Source organism: Phyllosticta citriasiana, assembly GCF_038021145.1.
Source record: "Phyllosticta citriasiana strain CBS 120426 chromosome Unknown IWZ02scaffold_15, whole genome shotgun sequence".
Taxonomy (NCBI): Eukaryota; Fungi; Ascomycota; class Dothideomycetes; order Botryosphaeriales; family Phyllostictaceae; genus Phyllosticta; species Phyllosticta citriasiana.
The window spans coordinates 72277-96474 of NW_027117292.1; the positions used below are offsets into that span (position 1 = coordinate 72277).

The 24198-nt window shown below is 35.1% G+C and overlaps 1 non-coding gene across 1 annotated transcript; it reads left to right on the forward strand.

The window, feature by feature from the left end:
* Nucleotides 1-23652: 23652 nt before the first annotated feature.
* On the forward strand, nucleotides 23653-23777 carry IWZ02DRAFT_t109. Its single transcript has one exon. It is a non-coding gene; the product is annotated as a tRNA-His (tRNA).
* Nucleotides 23778-24198: the final 421 nt, after the last annotated feature.

A 24198-nucleotide genomic window follows, 5' to 3' on the forward strand; every position in this document is an offset into this window, starting at 1 on the left:
TTATAGATAAATCGGGGATATAGAGAGTGTCTAGAAGGGTTAGATTTATCCTTCTATTAGCGTACTTAAAGGTAATAGGTATAGTACCTATTCCTTTAGCATAGATCTCTCCTTTACCTAGTTTTATAGGTAAATTTACTTCTTTTAAAGAAGTAAAGAGATCTTTATGTCTAGACATATGGGCTGTAGCGCCGGTGTCTAGAATCTAGTCATTTAGGCTAGGACCCGCGGTAAAATAAGAGGTATAACTCGTAATGTGTAGGGTATCCTCTAAATCCGTAGGACTACTATTATTTTCTTTACCCTTTAAATTCCTAGCTCTTTTATAGCAGTCCTTTTCTAGATGGCCATTCTTTTTACAATAAGAGCACTTCTTAGTACTCTTATTATTATAAGTAGAGGCGTTCTTTTTAGAAGAAGATTTCCCTTTATTACTAGTTATAGTAATAAGGGCAGTATTACTTTCTTCTTCTAGTTCTCGGCGCCGAGACTCTTCTACTAGACGCTCTATAAGGTGGTCTAGAGTAGTCTCTTCTTTTAGCCCTAGCTAGGCTACGGCGCTCTATGAAGAATAGCTACTAGGTATATTACTAAAGAATACACCTAGTTTCTGCCTCTCCGTTAAGGCCATCTTAGTCTAAGATAATAGGGTTATCTCATCTAATAGATTAGCCACCTAGGTATTAATATCTCCCGTATCTTTAAGGCTTAGTAGCCTTATAAAGTGTGAGACTTCCCATAAAAGTCCCTTAGATTCGCATCTTTTTCTAAGGGCTTCTCCTATAGAACTTGCAGTTCTATAGTAGGCAATGCTAGAATAAAGTTTAGGATCTATAGAGGTCCTAATGAAAGTCCTTATTCTAGCATTATTAACCTCCTAGGTAGGATCTTCTACTTTAGGTTAAGATTTAGAGTCTAGATGGGCTTTTAGCCCTTCTATAATCACTATATCATTTATAGTAGATCGCTAAGACTCCTAGTTCTCAGGGCCTTTAAGTTTAGGAATGCTAGGGAATTCTTTTCCCATATTTCCTAGTAGAAGATGTTCCTTTCTTAAGGTATATTAAAGATTTTATACCTTATAGAGGTCTTTAGAGTATAAAACTCTATGTACTTATAGTTTTAAGCGGAAACTATAAGTGTATGAAGTCTCGAAGTTTATTAGGTGCTAATGGGCCTGATGCACCTAATAGAAAGTAGGGAGATTATTAGAGTATCGATGTTTTCTCTAATAACTTAGCCGGGAGTAGAGATATAAGGAATCTGATTTCAGATCCTTGTCCGCCGAGTTTTTCTCTTCAAAACGGTATACTACTTTGCTTACTAAGCAAAGTATTCGGGTCGATGCGGGTCGAAAACGTTTCGAAGTGTCGTGAAGTTTTAGTGTTCCTCGTGCCAAGACACTAGCGGGAACTAGTGTAAACGGGTAACGCTTAGGCCTAATATGGTATAGAGGCCGCGCAGCCACACCTTATATCAACGTAGTTGATAGAAATGTGAGGAAATCCGGAGAAAGGCGGAGAAAGGTAAAGAATAGGTAGCGAATAAGGTTATTCTAGACCACTAGAAGGTTCTAGAATAAAATCCTAGGTAGATATAGGCCCGACGGTCCTAGGAAAAATTCAATAGGCTAAGAGCCTAAGGATAGGGCTTAGGATACTAGTCCTTACCCTAAAAAATGCCTTACTTATATAAATAAGTAGGCTTTCCCTAGACTTCTTTATAAGTTTAGCTTAATAGCTATCCACCGAGATAGTCTTACTAAGCCTTACTTATAAGAGCGGTCTAGTATAGAAAGAATAGTATATTCTTTCTTATAAGTAGGGAAGGAAGTAAAATCCTACTTATAAATTATAAGGGAAGCTATATAGTAATCTATAGATTACTATTAGCTAGGCTCATAACCTGTTAGCGGTATTCTATAAAGATAAGTAATATCTTTATTATATACCGTATGGTAGATGGTTTATAGTAGAGAATATAGTAGATTCTTTACTATAAGAGAACTTCCTTAAAGGACTAACTAGCAGGCTACCTAAGGGTGTTTATATAGAAGAACCTATAGATTCTAGAGAGTTCTATCTCTAGGTAATTAGTAATAGGTTCTTCTATTAATAGAAGACGATTTCTAATCAATCTAGACTAGAAGATTCTAGGCCTTAGTAATAAGACAATCTAGAATAAGGGCTAGAATCTGAAAGAACCCGTAGGAATAAGTTCTTAGTAATAGAAGAGGTCTAGAAGAGTCTAGAATAGTCTAGACTTATTCTTAGGCCTCTAACATTTAGCTTAAGCTAGTTACTTAAGTAAGAGAATTAAGAGTAAAGGAAGAGATAGGAAGTAGAGATAAGTAGAGTAGGTATTATTATTAAGGGTTAGTAAAGAAGGTTAGTTAAACCATAAACCTAACGATAAGATATACCTAGTAGTTCTATACTTTACGCCCTTACTAATATAGCGCTAGTTAGTTATCTACGTAAGTACCTACCTAATAAGCTAACTTAGGCTTTCTCTTAGGGGGGGAATATTATAATAGCTAATAAGCGAGATAACGCTAGTAACGCGAGTATACTACTACGTAATTACTTAATAAGCCGAAGTAAATCATAACTAAGCTGCGTAAACTAGCTAAGCCGAGTAAGCCGGCTATACTAATAAATAATAATACTACTAAGGCTATATAGCCTACTTAGTAACTAATAGAAATTCGCGCGAATAATAAAAAGATTAATTCTTTTATCTATTATAATAACATAACTAAAGTAGTAATTTACGTAGTAAGAAGAGAGTTTAGTTCTTATTTTAATCGTTTAGATTTTATTTTACTTCTTATATAAATATATATAGAAGATAGTAGAGTATCTAGTATCTTCTATATTTATAATAATTAATAAGACTTTACTTAACTTCATCTTTTCTCTACTTAACTTTAATTAAATTCTTTTAATTTTATATACGTCCGACTAAGTAGATAGCCTTCGGGCTAAAGCCTACATATTAGCCGTTTAACGATTCGTGATAATGCCCTTATAAAGGAGGCTACTAGGTTACCCCTAGAGAATAATAACTTAAGTACTACCCTACTTAGAATGCGCGTATAATAAAGAACTATAATAGAATAGATAGTATATACTATATAATACTAGGAAGCATAGATAACACTATCCTAGGGGTTATACGTACGTAACTTCCTATCTATACTAAGGACGTCTATCTAACTCCCTAAGTATAGATAACTAGAAGTATTAGCCTACTTCTAACTAAAACTAAACTATAGCTACTTTAGAGCCTACCTATTACGGTTTAGTAAGATAGACTAGGATAATTATAGCTATAATAATACTGCCTAATAAACACTATAACATCTTATTAGTAACTACCTACTCTATAGCTCTACTAGGAGAGAAGCTATATAGGAAGCGCTTAAGGCGTACGACGATAATAGTAGGAAAACAGCCTCTATACCCTATAGAGAGCTATTCTAAGGAGAAGTCGGTCGATAATTTATACTTAAATTTATACGTTAGACGAAGGTTTCTACTAGGGCATTATCACGAATCGTTAAGCGGCTAATATGTAGGCTTTCGCCTAGAGGCTATCTACTTAGTCGGACGTATATGAAATTAAAAAGAACTTAATTAAAGTTAAGTAATTAAAAGATGAAGTTAAGTAAAGTCTTCTTAATTATTATAAATATAGAAGATGCTATATACTCTTCTATCTTCTATATATATTTATATAAGAAGTAAAATGAGAACTAAACTCTCTCTTTACTACGTAAATTACTACTTTAGTTACGTTATTAAAATAGATAAGAAATTAATCTTCTTATTACCGCGCGAAGTTTCGTTAGCTATTAAGTAGGCTGTATATCCTTAGGAGTATTTATTATCTATCGGCACCGCCGGCTTATACGGCTTAGCTAGTTTACGTAGCTCGGTTATAATTAGCTTCGGCTTATTAAGTAATCGCGTAAGGGCGTAGTTATAATATACTCGCGTTACTAGCGTCTAATAGCTATCGCGATATTCCCCCCTAATAGGAAGCCCGAGTTAGCTTATTAGATGCTCGCGCGGATAACTAACTAGCGCTATTTCGGTAAGGGCGTAAAGTATAGGACTACTAGGTATATCTTATTATTAGGTTTATAGTTTAACTAACCTTCTTTACTACTACCTTAATAATAATAATAGACCTTACTTCTATTATTATATCTTCCTATCACTCTTAGCCTATCTCTTACTTAAGTAACTAGCTCTAGTAATAACTCTAGTAATAATAGTAAGTCCTCCCGTTTATGGTAGGTCTAAAAACGCTTAACTAATTATCGCGCGATAGTATCCGATTAACTTCATCGCTCTAAGCGCCCTAAAGGCAATATAATGCCTTAAGAGGATGCTAAGGCAACTTAGAACCGTCGCGTAAGACGTTACGCATAATTAGCTAATTATTTATATATCCGGAGTTTTAAAAAGGTAAAGTAAAGCTAACTAGTCTAGGTATAGTACCTAGCTCCTAAGAGCTAGCGTACGTTACTATTCTACCTATAAATCCTCGCGCGAACGTTACGTAAGCTAATTCGCCTACTTTACCTTTATGTACGCGTTCTAGTAGCCGTCGCATCGGTATACTACTAAGTATACCTTCGTATAAAAGTAATAATAGTAGCATTATTCATCTAGCTACTTTACCTACGGAATTACTAGCGGAACCTTTAGATTAGGACTTAGAGGTAGATGCTTCTAATAAGATTATAGTCTTCATCCTGCGTAAGGCCTTTAAAAAACTCGCTAAGGTATATATTACTACTTACTTATCCTTACGCGATAGCTAACTTATTATAGAAATCCCTTAGCGGTAACGAAACTAGCTAACGCGTAATATATATACTAGGCCTTAGTGACTTAGCTTATTATACTATCGTCCTAGTTTCTAAGGATTATTTTAACATTATATCTACGGAATCTCATAGTTCTTCGCGCGATGCTTACTTATTAGAGGCCTAAGAATAAGTCTAGACTATTCTAGACTCTTCTAGACCTCTTCTATTACTAAGAACTTATTCCTACGGGTTCTTTCAGATTCTAGCCCTTATTCTAGATTGTCTTATTACTAAGGCCTAGAATCTTCTAGTCTAGATTAATTAGAAATCGTCTTCTATTAATAGAAGAACCTATTACTAATTACCTAGAGATAGAACTCTCTAGAATCTATAGGTTCTTCTATATAAACACCCTTAGGTAGCCTGCTAGTTAGTCCTTTAAGGAAGTTCTCTTATAGTAAAGAATCTACTACATTCTCTACTATAAACCATCTACCATACGGTATATAATAAAGATATTACTTATCTTTATAGAATACCGCTAACAGGTTATGAGCCCGGCTAATAGTAATCTATAGATTACTATATAGCTTGCCTTATAATTTATAAGTAGGATTTTACTTCCTTCCCTACTTATAAGAAAGAATATACTATTCTTTCTATACTAGACCGCTCTTATAAGTAAGGCTTAGTAAGACTATCTCGGTGGATAGCTATTAAGCTAAACTTATAAAGAAGTCTAGGGAAAGCCTACTTATTTATATAAGTAAGGCATTTTTTAGGGTAAGGACTAGTATCCTAAGCCCTATCCTTAGGCTCTTAGCCTATCGAATTTTTCCTAGGACCGTCGGGCCTATATCTGCCTAGGATTTTATTCTAGAACCTTCTAGTAGTCTAGAATAACCTTATTCGCTACCTATTCTTTACCTTTCTCCGCCTTTCTCCGGATTTCCTCACATTTCTATTAACTACGTTGATATAAGGTGTGGCTGCGCGGCCTCTATACCATATTAGGCCTAAGCGTTACCCGTTTACACTAGTTCCCGCTAGTGTCTTGGCATGAGGAACACTAAAACTTCACGACACTTCGAAACGTTTTCGACCCGCATCGACCCGAATACTTTGCTTAGTAAGCAAAGTCGTATACCGTTTTGAAGAGAAAAACTCGGCGGACAAGGATCTGAAATCAGATTCCTTATATCTCTACTCCCGGCTAAGTTATTAGAGAAAACATCGATACTCTAATAATCTCCCTACTTTCTATTAGGTGCATCAGGCCCATTAGCACCTAATAAACTTCGAGACTTCATACACTTATAGTTTCCGCTTAAAACTATAAGTACATAGAGTTTTATACTCTAAAGACCTCTATAAGGTATAAAATCTTTAATATACCTTAAGAAAGGAACATCTTCTACTAGGAAATATAAGAAAAGAATTCCCTAGCATTCCTAAACTTAAAGGCCCTAAGAACTAGGAGTCTTAGCGATCTACTATAAATGATATAGTGATTGTAGAAGGGCTAAAAGCCTATCTAGACTCTAAATCTTAACCTAAAGTAGAAGATCCTACCTAGGAGGTTAATAATACTAGAATAAGGACTTTTATTAGGACCTCTATAGATCCTAAACTTTATTCTAGCATTGCCCATTATAGAACTGTAAGTTCTATAGGAGAAGCCCTTAGAAAAAGATGTGAATCTAAGGGACTTTTATGGGAAGTCTCACACTTTATAAGGCTACTAAGCCTTAAAGATACGGGAGATATAAATACCTAGGTGGCTAATCTATTAGATGAGATAACCCTATTATCTCAGACTAAGATGGCCTTAACGGAGAGGCAGAAACTAGGTGTATTCTTTAGTAATATACCTAGTAGCTATTCTTCATGGAGCGCCGTAGCCCAGCTAGGGCTAAAAGAAGAGACTACTCTAGACCACCTTATAGAGCGTCTAGTAGAAGAGTCTCGGCGCCGAGAACTAGAAGAAGAAAGTAATACTGCCCTTATTACTATAACTAGTAATAAAGGGAAATCTTCTTCTAAAAAGAACGCCTCTACTTATAATAATAAGAGTACTAAGAAGTGCTCTTATTACAAAAAGAATGGCCATCTAGAAAAGGACTACTATAAAAGAGCTAGGAATTTAAAGGGTAAAGAAAATAATAGTAGTCCTACGGATTTAGAGGATACCCTACACATTACGGGTTATACCTCTTATTTTACCGTGGGTCCCGGCCTAAATGACTAGATTCTAGACACCGGCGCTACAGCCCATATGTCTAGACATAAAGATCTCTTTACTTCTTTAAAAGAAGTAAATTTACCTATAAAACTAGGTAAAGGAGAGATCTATGCTAAAGGAATAGGTACTATACCTATTACCTTTAAGTACGCTAATAGAAGGATAAATCTAACCCTTCTAGACGCTCTCTATATCCCCGATTTATCTATAAATCTTATCTCTATATCTAGGCTATATACACATGGTATATATCTAGATATAAAGAACTTAAGACTTATAGATAAAAGAGAGCAGATATATGCCGAAGTTTTACTTCAGAATAACCTATTTATACTACCTAAGGTAGAATCTGCTATAAATCACTCATATATAGCAGATTTAAACCTATAGCATAATAGGTTAGGGCATATAAACTTAGAAGCTCTTAGGGCACTACTACCTATTAAGGGTAGTAAAATAGACTGTTCTATATGCCCTTTAGCTAAATCTAAGCGTACTATATCTACTACACTAGTAGCGGTCTCTAAACCTTATGAGAAGATAGGTCTAGATGTCGTAGGACCTATTACTCCTAAGGGAATAGGGGGATACACCTACTATATAGCCTTTATAGACTATTATAGTAGGTTTATATGGGTATTCCCCCTATTTACTAAAGGAGAAGCCTATAATAAGATAGTTTACTATCTTAAACTTATAGAGCCGCATGGTAAAGTCCAGTCTTTAAGGCTAGATAATGGCCTAGAATATAGGGGAACTCAGCTAGATTTACTAGCTGAAAATAAAGGAATAACTCTAGAAAAGAGTTCTCCTTATAGCCTAGAGCAAAACGGGCTTATAGAGAGGACACATGGGTTAATAGATACTATTACCCGTTGCCTTCTCTTAAATTCTAAGGTCCCCCTTACCTTCTGGCTAGAGGCTATTAAAACCGCCACTTATATTCTAAACCGGACCCCTAAGAAGTCCCTAGAGGGTATTTCGCCTCTAGCCCGGCTAAATATAGCTAAGGGCAGGTCTCCTACTATAAATCTCTCTTATATAAAGACTTTCGGAAGTAAAGTCTTTATAAACATCCCTAGAGAAAAGCGTACTATATCCTCTAAGTATTCTCCACGCTCTAGGCCTGGTATATTATTAGGCTTTGAGGGGGAGCATATTTATAGATGCTAGGATATAGAAAAACAAGCTATTATACGCACTAGGGATGTTACCTTTAAAGAGGATGAATTTCCTTCTCCCTATACTAAAAGTATAGAAGATAAGGAAGATATAGACTATACTAAGCCTATATTTCCTTCTTCTATAACTAGCCCTCCTAATAGACTAAGATCTAGGTCTATAACTACTATAGATACTAGTAGGGAGGAGCCTAGGAGAAGTGAGCGCCTTAGAGAAAAATCCTCTAAGGAATCGACTACTATAGAGGCTACTATTAATAGCCCTATAGAAGAAGTACCTCATCCTCTTAGAGAGACCTTTAAAGAGGTTAGAATCCCTAGTAGTAGCAGCTATGTTACTATAGAAGGCCTAAGTAATATAGAGGAAGATATCTCTTATTACTTACTCTATAGTAATGGGGAACCTACTACTTATAGTCAGGCTATTAATTCTTCTAATAGCCTAGACTAGCAGAGAGCTATGCGGGAAGAATATAATTCCCTTATTAAGAATCAAACCTGGATCTTAGTAGACCCCCCTAAGGATAATAAAATTCTTAGAGGCAAATGGGTCTATAAGATTAAAACTGATAATAAGGGAAATATTACCCGCTATAAGGCTAGATGGGTAGTGTAAGGCCAAAATCAGGAGTATAGTATAAACTATAAAGAGACTTTTAGTCCTATAGTCTCACCTATAGTTTTACGCCTACTACTAAGCCTTTCTGCCCATTTAGACCTAGAAATCGTACATATAGACGTCGAAACCGCCTTCCTAAATGGGAAAATAAATGAAGACGTCTATGTACATTAACCTACAGGCTTTAAGCTTAATAATAAAGTCTGTAAATTAAAGAAAGCTCTCTATGGCCTAAAACAAGCCCCTAGGGCATAGGCAGCCTGTTTTAGCCACTTCTTAGAAGAGAACGGCTATAAACAGCTTCTATCTAAGGCCTGCTTATATACTAAGACCTTTAAAGAAGGCTTATTTATATGGGTCTTAGTATACGTAGACGATATCCTACTTTTTAGTAAGGATATGTCTATTATTAATTCTTTTAAAGAATTAATAAGGTCTAGGTTTACTATTAAGGACCTAGGACCTATTTCCTATTATTTAGGAATTCAAGTCACCCGGGATAGGTCTAAAAAGACTATATCTTTATCACAGGAAGGCTATCTTTCTAAAGTCTTAGAGACTTTCTCTCTAAGCTCTATTACGCCTTCTAAGACTCCTTATTTATATAAGGAGCTTCCTAGACCACCCGCGGACTATTAGGCTAGTGAAGACCTTATTAAAGAGTATAGATCTTTAATAGGCTCTCTTCTATATGCTATAGTCTATACTAGGCCTGATATAGCTTATATACTAGCTTCTTTAAGCTAGTATTTAAGCTGCCCTCTAGTAGAGCACCTTAGAGCTGCTAAAAGAGTCTTATCCTATCTAAAAGGAACTAAAGATTATACTATTACCTATAAGGGTACTAGTTTTAATCTAGAATCCTACTCCGACTCTAACTTAGGGAATGAGCTTAATAGACATTCTCTAGCAGCTTATATTATTTACTCTACTAATGGGCCTATAGCCTAGAAGGCTAGTAGACTAACCTATGTCTCTATTTCTACTATGGAGGCAGAATACATAGGTTATAGTATACTAGCTAAGGTTATCCTTTATATTAAAGGATTTTTAGAAGAGTTAGGTTATAAAGACCTTATACCTACTGCTATAGTCCTTAAAGGGGATAACATACCGGCTATAGCTACTACGGAAGATGCTACTAAAAAGTCTAAGAATATAGACATAAGGTATCACTTCTTAAGGCAGCTAGTTAAAGAAAATCTTATAAGATTCTCCTATATCTCTACTAAAGAGATGCCTGCAGACGCCTTAACTAAGGTACTTACTAAGGCTCTCTTTACTAAATTCCTCTCTATTACCCTGCGTAATAAGTTAGGGGGAGTGTTAGAGGCCTAAGAATAAGTCTAGACTATTCTAGACTCTTCTAGACCTCTTCTATTACTAAGAACTTATTCCTACGGGTTCTTTTAGATTCTAGCCCTTATTCTAGATTGTCTCATTACTAAGGCCTAGAATCTTCTAGTCTAGATTAATTAGAAATCGTCTTCTATTAATAGAAGAACCTATTACTAATTACCTAGAGATAGAACTCTCTAGAATCTATAGGTTCTTCTATATAAACACCCTTAGGTAGCCTGCTAGTTAGTCCTTTAAGGAAGTTCTCTTATAGTAAAGAATCTACTACATTCTCTACTATAAACTATCTACTATACGGTATATAATAAAGATATTACTTATCTTTATAGAATACCGCTAATAATAGGTCTATAGCTACTTTACGTAAGCGATCGGTATAGAAAAGGTTTATAACCTTCATGCTTTTTAGAAGATCTAATTCGTACGAATATCCTTTTATTCTAGTAATCTTAAATGGTCCTACGTTAGGAGCGTCTAATTTTAGATTTAGCCGGTCCGTTATCTAGCTAGTCTTCTTAATGTAAATAAAGTCTCTAATATTAAAGTTAGGTATATAACGGTATTTATTAGCTTATTAGTAGTTCTTTTCTTACGATTAGCGAATTAATTTATAGGCGTACTCGTAGGCTTCTTATCTTCTTTTTTAGAGAGACTAAGCTATAGACTATGTTCTGCCTTTAGGTAAAGTAGTTATTATCGTACGAGTAGTCTAGTTATAATACATACGTAGCACGAAGCTAAGGTCTACTTCTACTAGTATAAGACCTATAGCCTTATATAGGAGGGTAGCCTAAGCTAAATCTATTAATAGTAGAAGATTAGACTAGTCGTTTTAGTAGTAATTAATAAAGGGTTATAGTTAGCGTATAAGAACCTAATTTACTATCTTAGTAATTCCGTTTATCTAAGAGTGATAGGCTAAATTAAAGTGTTATTTAATACTAGTTAACTTATATAGCTCCTACGCGAAGGCTAAAATGAACTAAGGACCTTAATCTAATAGTATACTTTTAGGATTTCCGAAATTTTAGTAGACGTAATCGTAAAAAAGTTAAGATACTCCTTTAGCGTTAATTTTCTTCGTATAAGGTAAACTAAAGGTTCTTTAGGATAACTAGTCTATAATAATAAGGATATAATTAAATCTCTTTTAGTCTTACGGCATCTCTTTAAAATCTATAGCTAGGTGTTACTAGGAACGGTTAGGAATTAGTAGAGGATATAGAAGGCTAGGTATCTTATCGGTAAATTTATAGTTCCGGCGGTAAATATAGTAGTTTCGGCTATGTCTCTTAATTATATAAGTCTAGCTAGGCTAGTAATAGTATCGCTATAATAGCTTTCGCATTTTATTAATTCTAGGATGGGTAGTAACGTAAGTAGTATACATTACTTTAATTATTCTCGCGCGAAGGTTATCCTAGTTAGGAATAACTAATACGCTATAGTAAAGAAGTAATCTATCCTATAGCTTCTAATATGATTTATTTTCCGGTTAAAGACGGGCTATTTCTCTCTATAGTTTAAGATCTAGGTTTTCTCTATTCACGTAGAGGAGTTCATTAAGGAAAATTATTAGTAGAGAAACTTCCGGCTCTATCATCGTAAGTAGGACTACCTAGGAAGTAGGAATAAGATACTACTCTTATACGGCCTTTACTTTCTCTTTTTAAGTCTTAAGTTGCTCTTACTTTCTTATAAGAACATCTATAATAATATTTTCCTTTCCTAGTTAGTAGGTAAACCGGACTTAGTACTTAGTAAGTTACTTAGCCTATCTCACTTATCGTGCGGATAATTAGTGCTTAGAAGTAAAGTATTCTAATGCTTAATAGTCCGTAATTACGAGAAAAGGTTTATAAAGGCCTATAAGCATAGATCTTCATTCCTCTAGTCCTTACATAATAGCTAGGAGTTCTTTATTAGGTATTCCGTAACGGAGTTCGGCGTCTAACATTACCTTAGAATAAAAGGATACCGGTTTCTATTCGTAATTTTCTTAATATTACGATAGAACTCCCGTAACTACTCTATTACTTACATCTATTTCTATATAAGTATCTAAAGTTAGATTATAGTTTACTAATAGTGCTTCACTATATATTAGTTTCTTAAGGTTCCTAAAAGATTCTTCCTTAACTAGCCTAAGTTATCGCTACTTTACTTTTAAACATAGTTTTTCTAGTAGCTAGCTAATTCGTCCGTAGTTAGGAAGGAATCTCTAATAGAAGTTATAGAATTCTAAGAAAGACTAAAGAGATTAGAGGGTTATAGGTAATTACTAGGTACGAATAGGTTTAATTTTTTACGGGTCTATTAATATACCCTTAGTAGAGATAATATATCCTAAGAATTTCGTGCGAGTAGTTAAAAACTTACTCTTTTTTATGTCGGCTTATAGTCCCGCTTTTCGTAATTATTAAAGAACTTTAAGGACGTATTAAGTATAATCGTGCGGGTTCTTAGAAATAATAAGAATATCGTCCATAAAAGCGATAATGAAATCATCTAAATAGTTAAAGAGAACTTAGTTAATAAAACGTTAAAAAGTAGCGGGCCTATTACTTAGCCTAAAAGGTAAAACGCGGTATTTAAATAGTCCGTATCTCGTGCGGAAGGTAGTATATTCCTTAGACTATTCTTAAAGTCGGATTTAATAGAAAGCTTATTAAATATCTAGTTTTATATAGACCTTTCCTTTACCTACTCTCTATAAGAGTTCTAAGATAAGAGGTAAAGGATATAAGTCCTTCTTTATCTAATTATTTAACCGTCGGTAGTTAATATAAATTCGCTAACCACCTCCGGGTTTTTTTACTACTAATACTAGAGAGGCGTAGGGTACGTAACTCTTAGTAATGAATCCTTTCTTTAAATTCTCTTAGACGTATTCCTTTACTGCGGTAAGCTATTCTAGAGACATTCTATAGAGGGGACTTATTAGTAGGCGCGGAGAATCCTTATGCGTAAGAGAAATTTAATGATTAACTCCCGTATAAGAAGGTAGTAGCTAGTTAGACTCTTATTTTAAAAAGATATTACGGTAGTTCTTATACTTAGAGGGTAAATAATCATTAAGGTATTCATTAAAGGCTTCATCTTTATCGGCTTCGTCGATATCGTCTAGTATAATAGAATAAAGATCTACTACTTCTATTAGTATTTTTATAGGTAGGTTAATTTCTATAAGAGAAGTGAAAAAGGTTTCTTAGTTATTAACTTTAATATCGTCGGAGATATATATTAAAGAAATTAATTAGTTTATCCGTAAAACTTTACTTCATGCGGATAATTTTAGAACGTTTAAAAGATTTAAAAAAGAAATTCGGTCTAGAGGATCTAACTAAACGAGTTATTAGTTACGGTAATCCGGAAGAATATAATAATATATAAGGAACTAGCGGCCTAGAATAATATTATAGCGCCTAATATCTAGTATAAAGGTATATATTATAACTAGCTAATGTTAGAAATAGAATTATAATTAATAAATGAAATTAAGTTACTTATTTATGCGTTAGTTAAACCTAGAGACTTTAAGGTTCCCGCTAGTAATCTTTCTTTTCTTAATCCCTAATTCCCTAAGTTATAGAAGAAGTTAAGGATAGATAAAGCTAGATCCGTTTACGCTAGTATTAACTAGGGCATAAACGGGTATAGCGCGACCGCTAGCTATAATTATAGTTTATATAGTAAACGGGTATCCTCTAATAAGGTCATAAACATTCACCTATAAATTAGTAATTTATAGAGCTCCGAGCTTATGTCTTAGGGAGGAGACTTCCCCTAAGACTCATTATTTTCCGATAAAGAAGAGTATAGTTCCGATATTATACGCTCTTCTCCTTCTTTTTCTATTATAGTATTAACTATCTTTACTTCGGTTTCTAGGCACTATTAGATAAGGTATCTAAACTTTCTACATTAATAGTAGGGTCTAATATCGCCTTAGAGTTCCGCTTTTCCTTTATGTATTAGATTTTCCGTTATCGCGCGAGGAGTAGATCTCTATAATGACCTTAAAAAAGGCTATTCTCTTAAACTTCTACCTATTAAAAGAGTAGATTTACCTACTTATTCCTATTATTATTTCTTTATACGGTCTTCCTAGGATGATAAAGATATATTTTAACCGTTTTAGTACTTAATTATACTTCGTGCGATAGGGTACGCCTTTTAAAGGTATTCTTTAAATGAAATAGAGTCGTCTTATTTAATTCCTACTAAATGAGTTTATAGTAGGGGATCTAATAAAGAGTGAAAATCCTCTTTCTATTATTTATGCGGAAGGTTAGCTTCTAAAGCTAGGTATACGAACTCTAACTAGAACTTCTAAAGATCCGTAGGAATTTTATAACGAAGGTCCTTTAGCTTCTTCTTTACATCCTTTCACTAGTATAGATTCTTAAATACTTACTTAAGCTAGTAATATAAGTTAGTATTAAGGACTAGATCATCTATCTTCGCGTAGGCATAAAGAAATAGTACTAAATGCTATACTACCTCACCCTATATCCTAGAGAGGATGTAACTTATAATGGCTTCCTTAGTATCTATAGTAGTACCTCTTTTAAAGTGGTCCTTATTACTACGGATTTTATTATTTATAAGGAGCTACTAATACTCGTACGTAGGGTTTTAGCCGTTCGTTAATTCGGGTAGGTCGGGCACTCTTAGTATACGTTTCTTCTTTTTCTAGGATCCGTTCTCTTCTAAATACTATAAACTTATTAACTAAATAGTATCTTCGCGCGATGAAGTTTAATGACTTAAAATCCTTTCCGCTAAGTTAAGGATAACTTATTTAAGAGTCTTAATTTATATCTTTATATGAATAGTAATATCCTAGGTTTATCCCTTTATAAGAGGAGTAATCTTAGATTAATAGTTATTAGCTTCTTCTAGTAGAATATGCCTAAAAGCTTCTTTAACCTAAAATTATATTACGTAAAAAAGACCTTTCTCTTATACTTACGTATTAAGCTTAACCGGTAACAGGGAGTAAAAAGATTAAAATAAGAAGGGGAGTACCTATCCTCTTCCTTCCTCTAATTTATAAGGTAATTTAGTACCTCTACGCGAGGGTATTTATTATTAACTACTAGACTCCTCTTAAGTACTAGTCGTGTAGGCTTAATTCTTAGCTATACTATCCGCGCATGGAATAGTCTTCTACTTTCTTATAAGTAGGTACGGAGAGGACGCCTTCTTAATGTTTACACGCTATACTATAGCCTTATAAAGACTTCTATAGTTAATACGTACTTAATACTCTTTAGTCCTTAGATAACACTAATGCGCCTTACTAAGATGACTTAAATTTCCTTCTTAAATAATAGACGGTTATATATAAGGCTCGGGCTATACATATAGTATACCTAGTTTAGGTATTCTAATACCTTCCTTAGGTAATAAAAAAAATAGGATAGGGATAATACCTAGAATAATCTTCTATATCTATTACGAATCGTTAAGCGGCTAATATATAGGCTTTCACCTAGAGGCTATCTACTTAGTCGGACGTATATGAAATTAAAAAGAACTTAATTAAAGTTAAGTAATTAAAAGATAAAGTTAAGTGAAGTCTTCTTAATTATTATAAATATAGAAGATGCTATGTACTCTTCTATCTTCTATATATATTTATATAAGAAGTAAAATGAGAACTAAACTCTCTCTTTACTACGCGAATTACTACTTTAGTTACGTTATTAAAATAGATAAGAAATTAATCTTCTTATTACCGCGCGAAGTTTCGTTAGCTATTAAGTAGGCTGTATATCCTTAGGAGTATTTATTATCTATTAGCACCGCCGGCTTATACGGCTTAGCCGGTTTACGTAGCTCGGTTATAATTAGCTTCGGCTTATTAAGTAATCGCGCGAGGGCGTAGTTATAATATGCTCGCGTTACTAGCGTCTAATAGCTATCGCGATAGGTATAGCACATATAAATAGTAGACTAAGGGAAAAGAAGAGTAAAAAGAAGAAGAGAGAATCTATTCTAAGCTCTACTAGTGTTAGAGGCCTAAGAATAAGTCTAGACTGTTCTAGACTCTTCTAGACCTCTTCTATTACTAAGAACTTATTCCTACGGGTTCTTTCAGATTCTAGCCCTTATTCTAGATTGTCTTATTACTAAGGCCTAGAATCTTCTAGTCTAGATTAATTAGAAATCGTCTTCTATTAATAGAAGAACCTATTACTAATTACCTAGAGATAGAACTCTCTAGAATCTATAGGTTCTTCTATATAAACACCCTTAGGTAGCCTGCTAGTTAGTCCTTTAAGGAAGTTCTCTTATAGTAAAGAATCTACTACATTCTCTACTATAAACCATCTACCATACGGTATATAATAAAGATATTACTTATCTTTATAGAATACCGCTAACAACTAGTAGAGCGAATAATAAGCTCTATAATCCCTCTACTTATAGTTCCCGTAGGCACTACCCTAGAACCCCTCTAACTAAAGATAATCTAAAAAAGAACCCCTTTATCCGTAATCTAACCGATACCCTCTAGGCTTATACCCCTCCTCTACCTTATATAGAGCTTCTACTAAGACCCTAGCCCTCTAGATTAGAAAGGCGTTAACATAGCTTAGACGACTACTCTATAACTACTCTAGCTAAACCCTCCTACTCCTAATAATAAGTAGACGACCGTTTAGCGGTAAGGTAAGGGCTTAACGCTATTCGTCCGTATAGTATACCTAGGCTAGGGCGGCATATAGAGCTCTATTATTAGTAATAATGTTAATATATAGGCGTCTAATAGCGGTAATAGGGCTAGATTAAATTATAAGTAATATTAGCGTAGATTAAACTTAGGTTCTTTAGCGTTATTTATTTTCTATAATAAGTGTTAGCTAACTATACTAGCCGGCTAGAAGATATACGCTACTAGTTAAAAACCTTACCCGCTTTTTTTACCTTTATAGGTGCTAAGAAAGGTATTATATAACGCTAACTAAAAATAGTACTATTAGGGATAGTACTAGAACGCTATAGTAGAGCGTATATATAATCTACCTTACCTACTACCCTATACTATATTTACTTTTCTATATACGCCTTCTTCCTATCCCCCTTCCTTTTATTACTCTTACTTCATGCTACCTATCTACTTAGATAACGGTAGGAAGGCTAGTTCTTAGCCCCCTCTTACCTAAAAAGAGCCTAGATAAACTATCTATCTATAATAACCCTATACCGATATTATACTAAGAATTATACTTAATTATATAAGATTCTTTAGCTAGGCATCCCTACTTACCTTATAAACGTACGCGGTATCCCCTATAGATAGCTCCGTCTTAGATAGCCTATAGCTCTAGTAAGACGTAAAATAATTAATTAATTAATTAATTAATTAATCTTTAGCTAGATATTCCTACTTATCTTAGCTAACTTTTTCCGGTCTAGCTACTAATTCTTAGAAAACAGCCGTGCTTAAAATAAGTTATTACTATACCTATAAAACCTTTACCTAACTAAAACCTTATACCTATCTTTTCTTAATAGCGCTTTAGCGTATAAGTAACTAGATAGGGTAGAATAAGATATACCCTCCCCTATAGGAGGGTAACTAGGATGTAGTAATAGGAAATACTATAGAAGAGGGTGAAATTCCCTAGTAAAGCCTATAACTAGACCTCATTAATAACGAGAAAAAACGTACGGATGATCCTCGGGTAAACATCTACCTACTACTCCTACTAGCTTCTAGGTATAGTGCCTTAGGCATATCTACAGCCTTAGGCATAACTATTTTAGGCTAATAGGGAAACTCTACTTCCTATATGCCTTCTAGCCTACTAGCTATCTCGTATAAGGAGTTTCTTACTCTAACTATAGGTAGTAAACGCCTAGCACCCTCCCCTAACTTACTAAATAAGAGAATGTTTACTTAGCCCTTCGTAGCGAACTTTTATATAATAAGCGAAGCTCTTAATGTAGCTCTCTTATGTATAGTTAATACTACCCATCTCACGCTAGATATAGAGATGAAGAGAAAGCTCCTTAATCTTACTACGGTATTTAGAGACTTTACGGAAAAGGGAAGGGTTAACTTTACTAAGTTAATTCTTACTATATAGATTCGTTCCCTAGAATTAGTATCTTATACGCTAGCCTAGAAGGCCTAGTAGACTTAGGCCCCTACTCCTAAACTAAGAATAGTACCTACTATATCCCCTCCTAGCTCCTAGGCTACTAGATCCCCTTATATATTTACCTATATAGTAGCCTAGGGAGCCTCCTAGAGTAGCGTACTATAAGAATAGACGGTTATTAAGAAGAAAACCTAAACTCCCCGCCTTTAGCCGACTCTTTAGGAAAGATAAGTCATCGTAAGAGGCTAAATCCCTAAGATTACTAGCCTTACCGTATAAAATAGCATTAACTAGTAGCTATAGGCAACCGGCCTTACTGCCCCCGTTATCGCCTTTATAAAGGAATCCTTTAAGGGTAACCTAATCCTTATATACGCACCTAGCTTTACTACTAACTTTCTTCTTAGTAAGAAAGAGGTACTACTTTATACGTTCCTAGGGGCTTCCTTTTAAGCTAATATCCCCTAGTTTAAAGTTATTACCTACGGTATTCTAATAGTAGACCTAGATAAAGTTAATATTACTAAATTCATTACTAATAAGGTAGTAACCTTTAACTCTAGACTAAAGGTAATTAGGGAGCCCTACTAGCTTACCCCTAAGGAACGCTATATAACCTAAAAAGTAGGTTTAGTAGTTCTTACTTTCGCTACGGAGGTAGAGGCTAAAAGGGCTATCGTAAAGAGGCTAAACATTATAGGAATTAGTGTTAAAGTAGAAAAGATACATAATACGCCTACCTCTATATAGTATAAGAAATGCTAAACTTTTAGATATAACTCTATACGGTGTATAAAAGCTCCTAGGTGTAAATACTACGCGGAGGCCTACCTCTCTACCGCCTATAAATGCCCCTATTATATGATAAAGGGTAAGGCTTATCTCTATATAGCCCTCTAGTACGTTAATTACTATAGGAACTACTAGGCTATAGATAAATAATGCCCTATTACTACCTTAAAGCGTAAAGCATAATAGAGGACATTAAAATCCTATAAGTTAACCTTAATAAAAGCCTCCTACCTATAGAGACGGCCCTTTAACTTATAGTAGAGATAGGGGTCTACCTAATCCTTATATAAGAACCGTAGATAGTAGCGTAAGACGGAAGTCTATAATTAGTTAGCTACCTATCTTTCTACTAGATCCTCCCCTTATACGGGTAGAAACGCCCCTATACGCTAGTATACTAGTTAAGATTCATATAGGGAGTCTAGATTAACTTTCGTCTAGATATCCTCCCTAGTAAGGATACCCTTATGCTAGAGATAGAAGGACTAACCATATAAACTCGCCTTATTAACGTGTATAATGAAGCTAGGTAAACCTAAGCTAATAAAAACCTTCCTTATATAATAGAGAGGGTCCTAAAATATAATAAGGTAGAAACCCCCTCCCTCTTTATAGGGGATTTTAACGAACATTATCTATTCTAGGACCCCCTAGCCGTATAATTACTAGGGGCTAAGAAGCTAATAGACTAGATTAAAGATAATAACCTTAAGATTATAAATACCCTAGGGGAAGGCATATACTTCCGCTACGGTATAGCTAATAAGACTATTATAGATCTTATAGTAGCCTCCTTATCTATAGCTAACCTCGTACGAGACTAGTAAATAGTTAAGGTAGGCTTAGACTATAAGGGAATACTATTTACTCTTACTATTTAGTCCTAGCCTAGAGGCCCCGGATAAGCTCAGTATAACATAAAGGAAGCTAAATAGCTAGAATTTTAGGAACTATATCGGACGAGACTTACTATAGCTATATAGGCTATATAACCTAAGATTATAAATCTTCCCGCCTAAGCCCCTAATAAGGTCCTTACCTAGAAGAGTAATATCCTAATACTTAACTAAGTAGGGGAGGCACTTTAAATAGCTATTAGTAACTCTATAGCTATATATATCCCTACCTACGCTCCTAAATCTAGGGTAAAGCCCTAGTAGATAAGAGATCTATCTAACCTTCGTACGAACATAGTAAGGGCTAGATGTACGAAGAATAGGGAAGAGTATAAGGTAGCTTAGAATAAATATACTATAGCTCTAAAATTAGTAAAGTCTAACTACTAGGAATTCTTCCTTATAGAAGAAACACCCCGTACGATTTTCTAAGCTATAGTTTATACCTACCTATCTACCTCTAGTCTTATCCCATAAATTTAAGATATAAGAGGGACCTTATACTCTTCTTTCCCTAGTAAATGCTAAGCCCTCTAGGAGAAATTATTCCCCTTACCCCCTTAGGCTTAGTCGTACGACTAGGCATCCTATTAGCCGGACCTAGACTAGGAATAGCTATTACTTACTAAAGAAGAGCTAGCTAACGTATACTCCTCCTAGATAAAGGGTAAGTCCCCTAGCCCGGATATAATTACGTAAGAAATTATTATTAAAGTATATAAGGCTGCCCTAGAGTACCTCCTTTATATCTATTATATACTATTTAACTAGGGCTACTAACTACTTCTCTAGAGAGAGGTACGCGGAGTAATCCTATAAAAGCTAAGTAAACTAGACTACTCCTAACCTAAGGCGTATAGGGTTATCTCTCTTCTTAACTACCTAGGGAAGGTACTAGAGAGACTTTTCATAAAATAGCTTAGGGCACTTACTAAAATGACTAACCTACTCTACCCCTCCTAAATTAGGGGTAGGCTAAAGAAGTCCATAATAGATATAGCTCTCCTCCTAACTTATTAGGTCTAGGGAGCTAGATAGTAGAATAAGAAAGCATCTACCCTCTTTCTTAATATATAAGGGGTATTTAACCATGTAGCCTATAACTAACTCCTTACGGTTATAGCTAGACTTTAGCTTCTAGTACGCCTTCTATACTAGGTTAAATCCTTCCTATAGGATCGTACGACCTAGCTATTATTTAATAGCTAGATAGAGAACCTCACCCTAGTCTAAATAGGAATCCCCTAGGGAAGTCTAGTCTTACCTATCCTGTTTCTTATATATATATGAGAGATCTTTTAAATAGGGGCCGTTAGCCCTCTCTTATATATAGATAACATCTCCCTTACCGCTATCTCCTCCTTATAGAAACGTAACGTAACCCTCCTATAAAGAGCTACGTCGTACGTTTTTTAGAAAGGGAAAGAATGTATAGTAGACTTCGACCTTAATAAGATAGAGCTTATCTACTTCTCTACTAGGAAAATAGACCTAGTCCCGGTCTACCTACTAAATAGGGAAAAGATATAGCTAAAACCCCTCGTACGATAGCTAGGTATTCTATTTAATAAAGGTCTTACCTTTAAATAATACCTAGCTACCCGTATCGCGTAAGCTAAGGGGGCCTTCTCTAGGCTTACCTAGCTAGTAAATACGGAATGAGGCCTTTCTCCCTAAGCCGTACGATAAATCTACCTAGTATGTATGCTTAGTATAGTAGACTACGGCAGCTAAATCTACTAGAAGAACTAGGCTAGCTTTATAAGGAGCTACTAATCCCTATAGGGAGTAGCACTTTAAAGGATTCTTAGAGCCTTCTAGATAACCCCTACCTAGCTAATAGAGCTAGAAGTAGCTCTTCTCCCCCTAGCCCTACGCCTTAATAAGGAAATTAGGTCTTATGCCCTCTAGGTAAGGAAACTTATACTAGTACACCCTATCCGTAAAGCCCTTAAGTAAATCCCCGCTCTAATAGAAGGGGACCCTATATAAAAGTAGCTAACTTAGCTTAAGAGAGTAAAAGCTAGCATTATACATCTTAAGAGTAATAGCTAGGAGAGAATCACGCACTTCTACTTTCCTCTATAGAAGAGATCTCTCCCGTATAAGGTATATATTAGTACTAATTCTAAAGAGGAGGAGGCTATAGCCTATTAGTAGATAGTAAATGAAGCCCCCTCCTTAGATGTTTATATCTATATAGATGCTTTATACATCCCTAGTAGAAAAGGAATTAGTACGGCTTTTTACGCATAGAACCCATCTAGAGATATACTATATACTAGTAAGGGAGCTAACCTTAGCCTACTACTAATAGTATATAACGGGGAACTAGATGCTATTCCTACTACACTTAAGTAGGCTATCTCGTACGGCCTAAAGAATAACTATATTAAGGTCTTTATAGATAACTAAGCCGCCCTCTAGAGGCTTAAGGTCCCCTCTAATAACGCCGGCTAGGAATGCTAAATACGAATAGTTTAAGCTATAAACACCCTCGTATAAATAGAATGTAGGGTTTCCCTATACTAGGTACTAGGGCATACTAGTATCTATAGGAACGAATAAGCTAATTATATTATAAAGGAGGCCGTATTAGATACCTTACCCTCTAGGGATAGGACTAGCTTTACTTACGTCTAGTAATAGCTATAAGCATAGATATATATAGAATAGGTAACGTATATTACTAAAATAGCTAAGAAAGCTATCGTACGAAACCCTAATACCTACTATGCTAACCTATAGTAGAAGCCTAGAGGATACATTAAAATCCCCTATACGGAATAGTAATACGCCTTAGCCTTCTACTAACTAACTTTTAGGCATAGCTACTTTAAAGCCTACCTATACCGCTTTAGAAAGATAGATATACTATACTACCCCTACCGCGGCATCGTAATATAAAACCTAAAATACCTACTTCTTAGTTACCTAAGATATAGTAGTATATAAGAGAAGCTACTAGCTAGCCTCTTAATATAGCTAGCTAAGCTAGTATATAGGAGTAATCTCTTAATAGAGCTCCTCCTAAATACTTATCTAGGAATCTCCTATATAATAGAGTTCCTCTAGTTAATAAAGGTATCTACCTATAAGTAGTATCTTAGTCTTATATCTAAGGAGGCCTAAAACCCTTACTAACCCCCTACCTAAGAAGGCTATAAACCCTTACCTTAGTATACTTCCCTATATTTCCCTTCTATACGACCTATTTCTCTATTCTTACGCGTAGCTACCTACGGTTATACGAGTAAAATCCTTATATAATGGCTAACTATTCCCTAAAAACCTACCTATATACCCTATAGTAAATTATTATATAATAATAAACTAGATAGTCTAGGCACTCCTTACGTAGTTTCTTAGCTATTTATATATAGGGTAGCCCTGTTCTAAATAGCTAATTAGCTCTACTAGGACGTAAAATTAAATTAATTAATTAATTAATTAATTAATCCCTACTTACCTTATAAACGTATATAGTATCCCCTATAGATAGCTCCGTCTTAGGTAGCCTATAGCTCTAGTAAGACGTAAAATAATTAATCAATTAATTAATTATGAACTTCCTAGGTAAGCTATATATTCATAATTAGTTTCGTATTATTACATAATCCACACGGTGATGTGGTGTAGGGGTAGCATGTGTCGTTGTGGAGTATCCACAACACCAAGCCGAGCTTGGTTGTTAACCTATGGATGTTCACGAAACCGACCCGACCTGGGTTCGATTCCCAGCATCGCCAGCTTGATGCTTCCGCGCGCAGCGTGGATCACAACACGTTCTTTTTTGCTCTTTTTGCCCTTCACGGGAGAAGAGGATGTGACGGACGGCTAGACGTGTGAGAGGTCAGGTTCGCTGGCTTGACGTTAGTGCAGTCTCTTTTGACTCCAATTGGAAACAGAGATTAGTTGCCAGTGGCGTTCAACACTTGATGTTGAGTGCTGCTGGCGCGTGATGCGCTGCGTTGCCCACACCATCCATCATAAAGACAACACAACAACCAACAGCATGCAAGCATTTTGACGTCAGCCTGCGTCAACAACAAGCAGCACCGCCGACGGAAGACAATATCACGTCGACATGAATGCAAAGTTTGGCTCGCGGTGCCAACCTTCTCCTCCAACACTCGTAGCAGGCAGATGGAGAGCGCTCCCAGTCTACGC